The 12,689-nt window shown below is 34.1% G+C and overlaps 1 protein-coding gene across 7 annotated transcripts in view; it reads left to right on the forward strand.

Moving 5' to 3' along the window:
- The first annotated feature begins 1,148 nt into the window (after positions 1–1,148).
- The window catches only part of LOC120534013 (polyhomeotic-like protein 3), a 92,882-nt gene continuing 81,341 nt past the window's right edge, over positions 1,149–12,689 (forward strand). For all 7 annotated transcript variants that reach the window (XR_005634668.1, XR_005634669.1, XM_039761228.1 and 4 more), the window contains exon 1: positions 1,149–1,267. The gene's annotated coding sequence lies outside the window, so the exon portion shown is untranslated. The remainder of the gene's footprint in view (positions 1,268–12,689) is intronic.

The following is a 12,689-nucleotide window of genomic DNA, read 5'->3' on the forward strand; positions in this document are numbered from 1 at the left end:
TTATTTTACATCTGCATCAACTATATATATATATATATATATATATATATATATATATATATATATATATATATATATATATATATATATATATATATAATGTTGCATTGTTCATTTCCGCAATATCCATCTGGAATGTGCAAGACTTTAACATGTCTTGACTTTTCCCTAAGTGATGTGTATTAAAGGGAATAGGGTTGTGCCAATCAATATTTTACTAATGGAATTACAATAGTAATAATAATAGTGATAATAATACTGTTAGATATTGTATTTAGCTGAATAAGCGCTTTAAAAGGGATTAAAACACTGTCAGATATGTTTAGCGTAAACAAAAACGACATCTCCATAAGAATCCGAGTCCAGCTATTAAATACTCATTTGAAACTATTATGATAAATGGCTAATGATGTTTAAGTCTAAAGGTAAATTAATCTGAACTAAGATTACAATCCGTAATATTTTATAGGACGTGCATATTTTTAAAGGACAAGGATTAAAAATGGAAAATAAAGTATTTTAATTAGTGCGAAGGCGAACTGCAGTTACTCAAGTTTATTCTATAAGTGTTAAAATATTTCAATTTACTGTTAGGTGTCCCCATGTGTTCGTTGACTTATACCCTTCATTTCTTCTTAATGTTGTTTATTTATTTATTTTTATTGTTTAATTTGTGTGTTTGTTTATTTTTCTCAATTACAGATGATAAATATATAAGTAGGTATTTGCTTTAATGAAAGTTTTCAGAATCTACTGGTCAGCACCATGTAATTATGTGTAATTTATTTATACTATAGATTGAAGTATGTATATACATTTAAATATTTCTAGTTTTTTCGTTATCCTTGATAACACAGTTTTACCTGGAGTTGTGAAAATTTATTTTGAACTCTAAATTACCATATAACGGTAAACAAACTGGAAAAATCCCCACACTTCTTTTACCGCTTCAGCCGTGAATCCCAGGAGACCCCCAGGCAGACCTCCACCCTCCTCTCTCTAGGTTTTACTTCACCGCGCTTGGATGAGCGAGCCGCAAATATTATGGCCATTTTGTATAACCTCCAAAAGTGTCTGCTTGTGTGAAGTCCTCCTACACTGAGAGCGGTGCTGTGTCTGTTTTCTTTCTAAGAGTACGTAGCTTTTTGTTTTTATCTCCATTTTAGTGAGCATTTACGCATTAGGACATGACAGACTGTGAGACAGCCTAAATCCGTGACAGACGCTCACCGGGATGGGTTATGATTAATGATAATTCCTTGGGCAGGTAATGCGATTTTAGATTAAGAAAAAATAGAAAGCCTGGTGCTGTTCAAGCAGTGTTAGCCTTGGTCTATATTGTTCTTATGTATGGAGACCTGTTATTAATAATTACGAAAGAGCAGTACTGTATATGTCGGTGTCGACTAATTTGATGTAAACGCGTGCAGATGTCAATTATTGCGGAAAGCGGAGACTTTAGTCCAGACGTTTTGGTGGCGCACATAAGCAGTCGTGTTTACATCGTAGGGATGAAAGACAAGGACTATGTTAAAATGTGATCATCCTCGATTCAGTCTGTAAATTGATGTGTAAATCTTTTCGTATAAAGTTGATGTAGTGTCATTGCGTATCATTTTGCGTATAGCGATCATATGTTTACAAACTGCTGCTGCATGTAAAAATGTTAACGTTCGAGGCATAGCTTGGCAGTATGAAGAGCGTAACAATTTACCTTGAACCTGAACGTTTTATACACCTTTTTCTAGATGCTGTTTGCTGTAATCATGCATCATCCTAAAGTAATAAATATTATAAAAGAATAAAGTTTTTATTTTCTGTCACTGATTGTCATGTATTTCAAGTAAAATTGCAACTGCAGCTACTAAGGCGCGGTCCTAAAAGCAAGTTTAATTTTATCGTTAACTGTAATCCGATTTTACTTGAAGCCTTATAAATTCTTAAATTGTAAGTGTGTGAGCATTTATCTTAACAAGAATTAGCATCAGCATATTGGGGTTACATCTTTCTTTCTTTCTTTCTTTCTGCAGTTTGCCTAGATTCTCCTCCTTATTCGGACTTAAACTAATTAAAAACGTTTAAACTTAGGCAGGCAATACTGCACCCTTCTCAAGATGACCCAATAGTCATCCAGAAAAATACACAGCCTCAGACATAACAGCTGCTTCTGGGGCTGATGAGATTAATTATCAAGATAAAAATGATGATTTATACCAATTTTAAGGTACGTAGCATTATACGCACATTTCCAAACTGAAATATATTCCCTAAAGAAAATTATTTCCAATTAATCCACTCTCACCCGTTTCGTTATAAAGCTTTGGATCCAAACTACAGCAAATAAAAAATGGCAGCACGTATTTTGTCTTCACTAATTAATAATCGTGTCAATAAAGAATATACGACTCCCAACTTGAAAATTGTGGCATGTGTTGGATAAACTGTGTATTATTGTATACATAATTAGGTTCTATTAATCTGACAGAATTTAATTTTTTGCGTATCGTAACTACACACGTTTTAGGCTTAACCTTTTCTGATATGTTATTTACTTCCCCGTGTACAGTAAACGTATATTCTATTGTAATTTGTCTAATTGTATCTTATTTTATGAGCCGATACAATTCTTGGCAGCTTAAAAGTTGTGAAAGTCCTGGGGCATTTCGATTCCATAAATTGTTTAATTTCATTTATTTTTGCTTTGAGAATCCCTTGAAGATAAAATTGAGAATAAAAGCCGCTATCTGAAGTATTGCTTAGTAATTTGATAGATGGAAGTGACGGGGATTGTTGTTTAGCTCCGGTGTTTTATATGTTAGAATGGTGAAATAATCATTTAAAATAACAATGAACTTGGCTATTATTTTACTTTTTTGCAGCTTCTGTTAACGAAAAGTATTGGAAACCCCCCCTATAGCCGAGAACAGGCGCGACTAGCGCGCAAGATTCTAAGTACTGTACTTTTAAAACATCGCTAACATAATAATGCTTTGTACAGGCGGAAGAAATGTTTTTAATGAAAGTAACCCGTACTTCCCAGCTGTATTATGCAAATTATACTACAAAAAGACTACCTCGTGATATCTTTAATTTAAAAAAAAAACACGCGCTGTATAGCTAAGTCATTTTACACTTGTTGAGTCCATCAGAAGCTGTCTTTAAGACATACTGAATGCCGAAATGCAAAAGTATTCAGACCCTGGATGGCTAACAACATTTTTCTCCGTTTGCTGCATTGGCACATGTAAATGAACGGTTTCCGACAGTCAGCGAATCTTTACTGGAAAAAAGCGAGTTTCGGTGAAAAAACGTTAAGTAACCCAAACAGGAAACCTAAAAGTCGTAATTGCACACGTATTTAAACCTTTTTGTGGCAAACCTGCATGAATTCAGGTGCAAAGAATAACTGTAGCAGCCGCACCACTAGCTAATTAGTTCCCATGACTTCGCAGTTAAAACGTCTCGTTGAGGTTTCTTCGTCAGGTAATTAATCAGTGAAGAAAACCATGGGGCTTTCAATGTAAGTCAAATTAGTCATTGAAAAGCATGCACAGGAAGGAGAGCAACAAAGTGTCAAACATCTGTCAATATAGCCTTTCATTTGCTTATCAAGAAAGTAAAAGGTGTGCTAACCAGTTTAAGCTGGGATGTCCCTTCAAACTGAGTGTTGGAACAAGAAGTCCTATTGCTGAAGTCACGGCGACACCACTACTAAAATATGGTAAACTATTAAATTCAATGGACGTGATGAGATTAGAAATGAAAAATAACCAGGTTAATCCACAACTATTGATTAACAAGATATAATTTAAGTGCTGTACTAAACGTCAAATGGGGCAAAACACAACAAAACTGGAAGTGTTTGACTAAAGCTCATGTGTTAGGTTAGATCAGGCAATGAGTACCACTCCTGCTTTCAAACATGGGGACAGTATAATTTAAGGCAGGCTTTTAAAAGACATGTACCTATTAGGATTATGGACAAAACTGACCAACCAAAGAAAATGGCAACATTCTGAGAAAATCCCCAATGGAGTCCAAATTTGTATCCATCAGGACAGTAGCAAACAGTACAAAACCTGCTACTTAATACAAAATTAGAGAACATTTTTAAGTATTTCATTCAGAGATCTGACTTAAATCTATTGCAAAAATTTAAAAGTTGTCCCCAACTTCCAAGCAATATGAAAGTGCTTGAAAAAAATGTAAGAAGAATAAACAAAAATTACATCATTCATTTTGCAGTTTCTAGAGATACACTTAGAAAAGACTTGCACCTTCAATTTCTGCCAAATGTGCTTTCAACAAATATTGAATTCACATGTTTGAATACATAAGCAATTGATATTTTATCCTGTTTACTCATTGTAACATTTACCATATTTACTCCTAATATTCTTCTCTTTGTGCTCTCTAATTTTAGATAAAGTATTAAGTTAAAACATGCACACATCACTATTTATAACTTTACAAAACATACACAATATAAGAGCCAATATGCTTCTTTAAGGTTCAGTGACTCTGGGGTAGTAGACTCCGGGTCAGCTGTTACTCTGGGGTGGATAAGGGGGTTGGGAAGTTATTTAGGTGTTGGTTGTTTCCTTTAGTCTCTTGGGCATTGGCTCAGCATGACCCTGAACTGGATAAGTGAATTATTAAATGGATGAATGGATATTAGTAAAAGGAGACTACATTAAATAACTAGATCACGCATACAAGCTGTTAATTGCTTTTAAACTGTTGTGACAACAGACACTGCATAAGTAAATTTAACCTGTTTACTGTTTTATAAATAGAAGATATTCTTTTCACATTTATTTACCATAGATGGTTAATTTTTTTTAAACAAATCACATGCATATTTCACATATCTAATTAAAAGTAAATATAAGGCCTACCTCTCTATGGATTAAAGGTGCTTTTTAAAATGGGTGGGTGTATTAGGTTCTTTTATTGAAAATGCGATACCTTGTATGTGTAAATTAAAAAATTCACGTCCAATGAAACCATTTCCTTAACACACAATGTTATGGTTTTTTAAACATGCTTACAGTATAAAATGGTATGAGTTCCGAGACCTGCAGATCGGTAAATTGAGAACTAGTACCAAAGTAAGTAACCAGTTGCGGACATGATGCCATCATACGACAATTCTATTTTCTTTCACGGTATTTTAGTGCCGCATTACTGCCTGGTAACGCATATTTTGAATTATGGGAGAAAACCAAATTCGTAAATGATATTTACCTACTTTAATTATCGTTTATCATATAAAAAGTAGTTTAGTGTAATAACCAAAGCGATCGTTTAATTGGCAGTCTTCGATGAGGCAAATCGATCAGTATTTAAGAAATAATGTTGATGGGAAAGGAGAGCGGCACTGTGGCACATGTGGATAGGAAACTGGGTTTAAAACGCTGGGAAGCAACTCTTCCAATAACATTTACACGTTTTTCCCATGGCAATGAATGTTTGCCTCCGTTATACTAAAGAGATACACGTTAGTTTAAGAGCGCTAAGAGAGTTGCCGTGCGATGAACTGTCGTTAGATGTATGAAGCTGCAAGGGTAGGCTGTAATCCTAACCTGCCCTAGCCTGAATTTGACTTCTGTGATATGGAAATTGATTAGAAATATACAGGTAGCAATGTGACCTTCGGTCATTTCATGTTGACGCTTCTCTTAAAAGCGTACCAGGCCTAAAACAAGAAGAGTTTACTTTGCTGTATGAAATACAGCTCACAGTCTAGTCATGATGCTGAAGATGTCGATCCGAACAAGCAACCTGGCTAGCGTGCTATTATGCGCCGTAATTCGAGTATTCGTGAAATCCGTTCATGGTGTACTGAACCATTGTACGTATCCAATTTACCAGGCGAAAGCATATCATCACAACATTACGCAGCAGACAGCTACTCGAGTTTTACGTAGGTGAACTTTGAAGTGATCGTTCCATAATACACTTCGAGCACACACGTGTAGGCACTTTGACTGCAAACTTTATTGGTAGGCTATATTAACTGAGACGTAGTAGTAGGGTGTTGTACAGTGTTAGGCATTATGGATGCAACGAGAAGTCAAGCAAAATGACGCCTTTTATTGGCTAACTAAAAAGTTCACAATGTACAAGGTTTCGAGGCAGCTCAGGCCTCTTTTTCACGCAAGATCTGAAGAAGGAGCCTGAGCTGCCTCGAAAGCTTACATATTGTAATCTTTTTAGTTAGCCAATAAAAGGTGTAATTTTTCTTGACATCTCATTAACTGAGATGTAAAATTCGCCCATTTTCACAGGTGCAGCCAGATTCCTGTGGATGTAGCAGAGGTCATCTTCGCTGGTACATAACGGATTTTTTTTTGTACTCAGTATATTAGTTTTAGGCTGTGTCGTTTATATTATTAGTGTCCAACACTGTACGGAAATTTTACTTTTAAAGCCGAGAGCACCATTTCTTTGTTTTTCAAAGGTGCAGAGTATTGAGCCAAATGAAAATACCGTGCAATTTAACATGCATCTTTTTCTCTAGAAAATTTGAATAGTTGCTAGTAAAAACTGCCTCGTTATTTATATAATTGTCAGAAGCTGAACTTTTCTTTAAATTTCTAGTTTACTCGCACGCTTGAAGTACAATGCCTTTCCGTATGTTGGTGTATTGATTTTAATGCTCTCGAGAGCACTTACAGTTTTTGACATTTTTCGTTGTGGGTTTCTTCACAAAGACAAAATACACACAGTGCTTTGAGAAAAGGTCAATGACACGTCTTTAGTTGAGTGTGCGGAAGTGATTCAGAGTTGGATGTGTTCATAGAAGCAGTGGCATCTGGCAGACTTACTGTAGATAAAAGTCCAAAACTAATATCGCTAGAAGAAACATTTAGTTATGTTTAGTTGTATGTTCGGTTTGTTAGGAGTTACTGTATTTCTTTATTTGAATGATACAATCAGCTGTAGTAGCTCCGAAATTGTGCTGGTTGTTGCAACTTAAATAAATGCGTTTTGCACCTTGAAGTCCTTTTAGGAATATAATTCTGTAAAATACTATATACTTTTGTAGTTTACCCTTTAATAGATTTTACATTATCTACACTTAGGCAACATATTTTTGAGGAACGATTTTTTTTATGACAATGAATGTAATACTGCCCTGAAAAAGCAGAATTCAAGATTTACATTTTTAACAGCTGTAAAACACCAACTTTCTTACTGAGCTATAATTTTAAATTTGTACTAACATTTTGTTTTCAGTGTATTTTCCTAAAAATGAATAAATGCACTATAGTCAATCCAGCAAACAGCAAACATTATTTAATATAAAACCTTTCTGTAAGTAATTTACAAGAACAGAGCTATGGTCAGTTGTTTACATATACATTTTAAAATTGGTGCGCACAACAGATTTAGTGACTTTCAAAGTGAGATTGGTGTGGAGATTAAATGGGCAGCATTGTGATTTACAGTCCAGTTCCTGAGTTGTTAGGCCATACAAACCACCTATAGCTAAACTGAAGTTATTCAATAAATATTTCTCTTTTGACATATTTCAAGCTGATGGTTTTTGGAATCAGTGATGTGAATATATGGTGGTATTCTATAGAATATATATATTCTCTGAATGGGTTTTGAAGGCAGTGAATCCTAAAATCACTGATTACTTCAGGGCTTTCAGCACAAAAGAAATTATCTGTCAAAGTGGAAACAAATGATGAAATAATCTTTAAGAAATGCTATAAAGTTAAACTGTATTTAAATGCAATATTAAGTGAATAGAACACTTTTTGCAAATTATTTCACAAAAATATACTTGAATCTAGGTGAGACACATTTGGCAGAAGAGCAAATGTCTTTTTAATAAAGGCAGAAAATTATTGATGACACAGTCTGAATGATACCAGTTAAAGCAGCCTTTGAAATAAATAATTTCAGCAATTAATAATATAGCCTATGATAACATTCATAAACCTTCTTAATCCTGTTCAGGGTCACATGGCCCAGAGCCAATCTGGGCAGGACTGGGTGCAAGTTATGAACCAGCCCTGGATAGGGAGCCAGTCCATTGTAGGGTCCCCTCACGCTCACACAATGCTAATTTTCCTAGCATGGATATATTTTGACTACCCAGATGAACATCCACACAGACACAGAAAATACATGCTTTACAAAAAAAATGATGATATAAATTCTACTCCCTAAATATGTAAGTCATATTCATATGGACTTTCAGATTAACGATCAATAAATACATGAAAATACAGTGTTTTATGACTAATACAAAATAATTGTTGTCCTTCCCTGTACCATACCATGGCCAAAAATACACAGGTTTCATATTATATGAAATGTTTAAATGTCATTAAAATTGCAAAGCAAGGTTTTTTAAAATGTGAATCTTCAAAAAACATTCAGAACTCATTATATAATCTTATGCATTTTAAATTTTATATTTAAATCTGTTTTAAATTATATAGAAACATGCTACATCATCTGTAGAGGCTTTTTTGTGGTATGAACTGCTTGTGTCAGTTCTATGTTTTTTGAATTAAACCACTTAGGATTAGTCAGCTTATAATGGAGAAAACGTATTAAGACACTTACAAACATTTGCTGTACAAGTTACCAAATATTTATTGATGTGTAATGACATAGCAAAGCTTCATTTGAGGGTATGGTTATACTGTAGGGAATAAATGTGAAAATCTGAAGACATTATATTGTATTATAATAGTGAGCTATTCATAGTTATATTGTAAAAAATCAGTCTGATTTAATTCCTTGTTATACTGCAAATCTTTTGGTGCATATAGGCTACTTTACTACCTTCTCCTGAGATTTATTTACGGTATCCAATGCTTGCAGTACTCTAATGTGTTTAACATATTAAACATACTTACTGCTCGTGTGATTTATGTAAAGGTATCTCCATTTTTACCTCCTGATCATCCTTGTCGTAACAATTTATCTGTTTATTTAATTTCCCGTTATCTTAATCCTGTATGATAGAAGATTTAATCCACACTTTTCTATTTATACGTATCAAAACCATTCAGATGCCCCATTATGTAATTAGTCAATTCACCTATCTCCTTATCCAGGTCAGGGATGTAGGAAGCTGATGGCTATCCTAGTATGTCATTATTATTTGTAATACTCTTGCAGATTGTGAGAGTATTGACATCAATGTCCAATGAAAGCATGATGTAGAACTCAAGTAGGCCACACAATGCAGTAGCAAATCAAATGCTAGAGTAATCACTTACGTATGGTAGCCTCTCTTAAAATCAATGTGGACAAAAACATATACTCTACACTTTTATGAATGTTCTGCAAGGTTTCTGACAAATATTTTGTTTGTAGCCTGAATGAAATTGATAAATAAAAACAGTGGTGTTGAAAAAATAAAAAGGAAGTGAAAATATTTGGTGTTCAGGTTTTAGCTGCTGATATTTGATGTTGTTCTGAAAGCCATGATCTTGATTTGCCCATTTAAACCATTGAATGAGTTTGATTATACTCTTGCAGTACTTTTGATAAATGGTGAACGATTCTTCAGAACATTCACAGGCTAAGCCTCTGGTCTTTTAGAGCTGTGGTGTTTCATATTACTTGTCCTGTGTCTGTCATCATGACATTCCTTTGAACACACCGTTTGGCCCACCCCATGGAGTTTTCTGTGGTCATTTCTCTCAAATTCAGTTGCTTGGAAGCCACAGTTATCTTGCTGCCATTCAAAATTTGCCTCTTTACTGGTCATCTTGAACAAGTTCCTAATGTTATGTCTTCATAGAGTTTTTCATGGTTTTCATTAATTTTCTAGTATTAGTATTTGTCTATTTGTTCACTTTTGCTATGTTAATCTACTGATTTTTGCATACCAATTTGGTTGTTTTAATGTGTTTAATTTTTAATCCCACTGTTGGTATTTTAACTACATGCTTATCAACTACTAACCTTTTTCTTTTTTTATCTGTTAACTCCTCAACCTATGGTTGTCAGTTGTATCAGTGTGTATTCATCCTTTACCCACCTGTACAGAAGAGTAAATGTAGATTTGTTTAGGGTTTTGCTGAGTGTAAAATGATATAATAGTGTACTAGACTATATTAAAGGCTAAATACACTGAACAATCCCTCATATTAAGCCTCTTTCAAGCGACCAGGACTCTGTTTAAACACTTTGTTTATGTTCCTGTTTGTCAGAGTGAGGAAAATGTTTTGCCATGGTGTGTGTTTAAGCATGGCAGATTAAATTAATTAGTTAAATATTGAATTAAGGAAGTGCAACCGTAGTTGGTCACATGTATATCATTAATAATAAAGTGAATTTAAAGTCAGAAATTTACCTTAATTAAACAATTGTCTGGAGTTAAAACTAAGAATCACAGAGGTTCCCAGAGACCAGGTTTGAAAACCCTTGAGTAAAGGGTTCCCAGTGTCAGAGCAGAGGAGCCTATGTGGTTGCAAATTTTCATTCTGTTTATTACTTACTTTTATCTGGACTTTCATCTTAATTTAACAAACTGTTATTACTCAGAATTTACCATCATTGTGTCAATCCAGTTTTACCGGATTTTAAAATGTAGTGTTAATGTTTTATAGATGTAAATCATACTTTTAAATTTATTCTACAATGTTTTGGTTGCTTATGACATTATTTAATAATGAGCACTCAAGCGGAAATTATGCTGAAGTAAAAGCTCCTTTTTAGTATTCATTGTTATTTGTATCTTTTTCTGCACTGTACTGATTGTCACTATTTGTGTAGAATTTAGGAAGCAAAATACAGAAGGGATGAATTTAAAGGAAATTAAAAAGAGGCTCATGTGTATTGAAAGCTATGGCAAAAATGCAAATCTTTCTGAATTGCTTATAAAAAGCAAATCCCCCAAGGCAATGTCTGAGTACAGAATGAAGGAGAAAAAGACCAACTTATAAAAAAAAATCCTGAAAGCACAAGTGAGTGTTAGATTATGAAATTTAAATGCAAACCAGCAGATACAAAAATCAACCTTGCAGTCCACTTGTCTTTATCCAAAACCATTTTTTGGATTACCTTCATCCAGAACAGTGTTGTGTGGAGCAGGAACCATTCCTGATAGTACCATCCAAAAAAAGCGTTATTGGAACTCCAGCCTGTCTTATATACATCAACACACAAACAAGATGAGCCAATGTAGAGTGACCAAAAAGTAAAAGGAGGTTGGGAGAAACCAGTGTTTTTGGAGAAAACTCACATGGTCACAGGACAAACACAATAACCTAACTCAGAATCACCAGACTGGGAATCAAATTTATGACCCAGTTGTTGTATTTCAGCAGCACCAATCTACCATCCATCAGTAAGTTTTATGTTTTCCCAGTAACTGTTTCCTCAGATAGCCTACAGGTTAGGAAATTGAACTGTAAGTCACATGGCAGTCAATTCCTGTTTCAAATAAGAGAGAGCATGTATATCTATAAAACATGTCAATACCTTTTCAAGACCTGAAAAATGTGGATAGGCGCAATCAGAGCCATCCACAGCAACACCCAAAAAATAAAATGGCAGTTCAAATGAAAGGTAATCGAAGACTCATTCTGAGCCACTTAATTTCCATAGTTCAAATCTGTAAACAATTATCTTGTCATTTGTGAGACATTTTTCATAAAATCAAAAGTTAAATAAGTAAATAATAGAATACAGGGACAGTGAGGAAAGTTTTAGAAATGCAACTTGACAGTTTATTGATGTGACAAATCTTGAGGAAAAACATTTGAGCACTAGTAATGATTATACATTAAATTTCCAGACCAATCAAGCAATATACGTTTTACATATCTTTCACATACCTTACCCTTCCATCTATCCGTTGATACATCCATAACCTAAATGCCCAATTCATTGTTGCAGAGAGTTAATTCTTGTTCTGAAAATACTGTCCTGCAAAGCAGGGTCTAATAATCATTGGGGAGCCATCCCATCACTGGGCACCATATGCTTGAGGTGAAAATAAATTGAAGCTAAACTACTCAAAGCAAAATGTTAAGTTCAAGTAATCAGTGACAATGAAAATCAAATTTGATAAAGCATTTATGCTGTGGTTGTGGCATTACTAAACATCAGTCTGCTCAGTGACATCAAAGTATATCTTTACTGTCTTGTATTATATTATTATTAATTGAGGTTTAATAATGCTGATGTGTAAGCCATTGTTGAAATTAAAGATTAATAGGCTAATTGATGGGTGCATGGTCTTGTGATAATTAATCCCTTAAGTGAGCAGCTGCAGACTACATACTTCTTCATTTACAGTAAAAGACAAATTACAGTATGATTAGAAGTTGCCCATATGCAAATAATTTAAAATCTACCAATCAGTCAAATAATTAGTCAAAGAATCAACCAACCAACTAATCAAATAATCAGCATTTTTTTTAAGCAAGAGCTCTTTATTATGAGTAATGTCTCAAAGGACTTCACAGATCAATTGTGAATAATATTACAAGGCAAAAAAGTACACAAAGTGTCAAAATGCCATTTAGGGGATATAATATAGACTAAAGGAAAGCATTGCTTCCTGGAGAGTGGGAAGAAGACTGTGTCTGGAGTGTGTCCACTTGTCACAGAAAAAGTAAAATGAATTTTTGGGTCAGTAATTTGTTTTTGGTATGCAAATATCATAAGTCCATGTGTTGTTTAAAATGAATATACTCAGGTTA

The sequence above is a fragment of the Polypterus senegalus genome, chromosome 1 (assembly GCF_016835505.1).
Source record: "Polypterus senegalus isolate Bchr_013 chromosome 1, ASM1683550v1, whole genome shotgun sequence".
Lineage (NCBI taxonomy): Eukaryota > Metazoa > Chordata > Cladistia > Polypteriformes > Polypteridae > Polypterus > Polypterus senegalus.